Raw genomic sequence first — 3,627 nt, 5'->3', positions numbered from 1 at the left:
CGCCACCTGGCGGCCGCCGCGGTATCTGCAGCGCCTCCCAGCGGGCCGGGGCGGGGGCGCAGGGCGGGACACGGGGGGCACTGGGGGAGCTGGAGGAGGAGGGGGGGACACCAGTGGTCACCGCAGGGTGTCAACTCGAGGCGGACACTAAAGTCGAGGAGGACACTAAGGGACACGGTGGAGGGGGGGGACATGGGGGGCACAGCAGTGCAGGTTGAGACACCGCGGGAGGGGGGGGCACAGCGCCCCTCCATCTCCCCTCGGCGCCCACCGGGGCTCTCGCAGGACATGCGCTGAGCTGTGCCCGGTCTCAGCCCTCGGTGCCCCCTGGGTGCCCCAGGATGCAGGGGGAGGGTGCCCGGGCCCCTCTACCAGCCGTGTTTCTGCCAAGGCTACTTATTTCCAGGCACATTCCCCCTACAATTAGCACATGCTCTTTAATTAATTTTCCTCTTTTATTGCTTCGCCCAAATTATCTCAACTATGGCGCCATTCGGCATGTGCGCGGCGGATAATGCTGCTATTTATGGCTTTCTCCTGTCAATGCCGTGCCTCGGGAGGCCAGGACGGCCGCCTCCTCCTGAGGCCGCATCCTGCGCACAGCGCAGGGCACATCCCCGGGATGGACCACCAGCTCAGGGATGGCGGTGTGGTCTGTCCTTGTCCCCATCACCTGCCCTGTCCTCAGGCCAGCCGGCTCCCGCTCTGTTTTGTGGGCAGCAGCTCTTCCCCAGCCCCCTGAGCTGGGCAAATCCTCCCGAACGTTACTGCGATGATATATCCTTCTGAGTGAAAATGGAGCTGAATCAGGCAAAGCCGCTAAATTAAGTCGTTCTGGAATAAGCTGTTCAACATTGAAACCTTCTGAACACCAAGGGGAGATGGATAAAACCCTCCGAAACCTCCTGAAGACGCTGCCAGCAGAAAGGGGTGGCGTGGGGGGAGTGTGATGAGCAAAGGTGAGCCCAGGGAGAGGGAAGGACGCCCCCAAATCCCCACGTAATGGGAACTGAGGCACAGGGACGTGGCCGAGGGCACAAAGGCGGTCCGTGGCAGAGGAGATAAGCTTCAGCCACCAGCCAGCACCGGGTCACACAGGCCACCCCTATGGCTCCCCTCGGCATAAGCGCCGAGGACGGGGTGGCCACCACCGCCGGCTTCGGACTGCAGCTCTGAGCTGCCCAGGAATCCATCTTTCTACCTTTAATAAGCTTTCTCCCTTTAAAAATAATCATTACCAATAAACAAATATACCAGCCAGTGTATATAAGCATCAAATTAAGTAGCTACATGCATTTGTTATATTTGATATAGCCTTGTTAACTGGAAATTCCTAGCTTTGGAATATGTATCGATTTCAACAAACATATATTATTTTACTGTAAGTACCAACAGCCATTGTAGTTAATATACAACAGTTTAATTTAAAATGCATTAGTTTAATAAAAATACATAAAATAGAAGAGAATTGCATTAGCTTCAATAAAAAAATTCAATTTCATAAATATTATCCAGTGTTAAAATGCATTGATTTCCTGGGAAAATGTATTGGTCAAAGGTAATTTACATTGGTTTGAATGGGAATGTACCGGCGCGTATACATATGTATTAGTTTAGTCAAATGTATCTGATCGCAGAAAAAAATATCGGTTGGAGCGAAAGATATTCATAAGGAAACCGCAAGAGCGTGGAGCGAGCGGCTGCACGGGCTGACTCTGGAGCATCCCGACACGCCGACACGGCCGCGCTCGGTCAGCCCTGGGGCCCGAACACCCCCAAATCAGCTCCGTCCATGTCCACGCTTGGGGCTACCCGTGGGCACGATGCTGCCGGGCTCCCTGGGACGAAGGGAGCCCGTTATCGGCCGCGGGCAGGACTTGGCTCGGGCGCAGGCACACGTCTCGCTCAGGCAGAGCACGCGCCTTGGAAAGAGCGGGGGTTAATCAACTCCTTTTGACTCCATTTTTTATCGAGCTCAAGAGGGGCTGTCCTATTAATTAGAAAGGCTTTTTCATGTAAGACACAGACTCTTTTGCAGATAAGAAGGGACAGGGCTTGATTTTGCCACGGCACAGATCCCTGTGTTATTCCCTGACACCCATTCACAGGCTGCAGCCGCTTCCCAACAGCTCTTTTGTTCACCACAGAGCTCTATATGCATATGTGTACATACATATAGATTTAAAGCACTCAGTTTTTCCTGGATGCCAGTAAGTCCCCCAATATACACAGCAGGAGAAGGAAAAGATGTACTCGGAGTCCATCCCCAGGCTGGACCAGAGTCCTCAGCGGTGGGGGGGGGGGCAGGATCCGGCCTGTGCAGCACAGAGAATTCCGTCTGACAGCGAGAAGTGAGCAGCGGAGCAGATGTACCGTCTTACAAATTACGGCAGAAACACATGCAGCCATCTGCATCCCATCCTCGGCCAGGTTTCCGTGCCGGGCTCGGCCCCTGCGGGTGCTGGCAGCCCCCCGCAGCCCCCAGCCACCATCGCACCCCCGACCACAAAGTGGGCAACACCGGGGAGAGACCGAGATCTGGCCTCTTCCAGGCTGGGCGGGCAGAAATGGTGCTTCCCCCCCTTAAAAAAAAATATTCTGGGAAACCTCCATGGCTTCAGGGCTGCCTCCCGCGCCGCCAGCCGTGGCCCGGCACGGCCACAGAGCCAGGGACAGGCAGTGCCCAGGCGGCGCCGGCGGCTCCACGGCCCACCAGTCCCGGTAAAACGCTACACATCACTTCCCTGATGCTTATGGATTTTTCCTTAATGCCACAAATTAAGGTAATTGGGCTCGGCTGGCCGATGAATCCAGCTGAACTTGGCAGGAGGAGGGAGCATCCATACGGAGATTGATCCCCCTCATCCCTGGCTGCGCCCGGGGCTGCTCCTCGCCCCAGCTCTGCCCCTCGGCTCTCTCGCCTGCCCTTTTGCTCAGACAAACCCCAAAACCCATCCTGAAATCCCTTCCCTCAGCTGCAGCTCCATCCAGACAGGGCAGTCATTCCTGGACGTGGAGTTTTCTTCTCTCCGGGCACTTTTCCCTACGCATTTCCCTGCCACCTACTTAAATCCTCCGTGCAATGCCATTCTTGCTGGCTCGGCCGCGGTCGAGGTGCAACCGAGCGGCGAGTGCCAGGGATTAAACGCGGTATTTGTGTCCTCTGGGGGAACGAGGGCAGCGTCTGGGCAAAGCCCAGCGCTCCGGGGATCCCGTTTCACGCCGCCTTTGTTCCCATCCCTGTCCCAGCCCTCCCCGCTCACCCACTCACCTCCTCGGCACACGGAGGGGACAACGGCGGGCAGCGGTGGCCAGCAACCCCCCGCACCCCAGCCAGCGGGTCGCAGGCGTGTAGGGCACGGCAGAGCTCGGGGAATGCCGTGATGGTGGCTGACAAGCATCATCGGGGTTCCCCCCGCGCCATTCCCACCCCAGCACACCCAGGGCAAGGCGAGAGGGAGGGGAGATGAAATGAAGAGGCTAAAAATACTGAAGACAAAACAGAACCGCCCCCATCGCCAGCGGTTCTGCTCTGCGAGGGTGACGGGGACAGGTCTCGGACCCCCGGCAGAGGTTTTGCAGGATTGCTGCCCGCCTGCCCACGGGCTCAGCGGGTCCCTCCAGCCA

The sequence above is a fragment of the Charadrius vociferus genome, unplaced genomic scaffold, assembly GCF_000708025.1.
Source record: "Charadrius vociferus isolate BGI_N301 unplaced genomic scaffold, ASM70802v2 scaffold332, whole genome shotgun sequence".
In the NCBI taxonomy this organism is placed as follows: Eukaryota; Metazoa; Chordata; class Aves; order Charadriiformes; family Charadriidae; genus Charadrius; species Charadrius vociferus.
Note: the sequence above shows the minus strand (reverse complement) of the source record.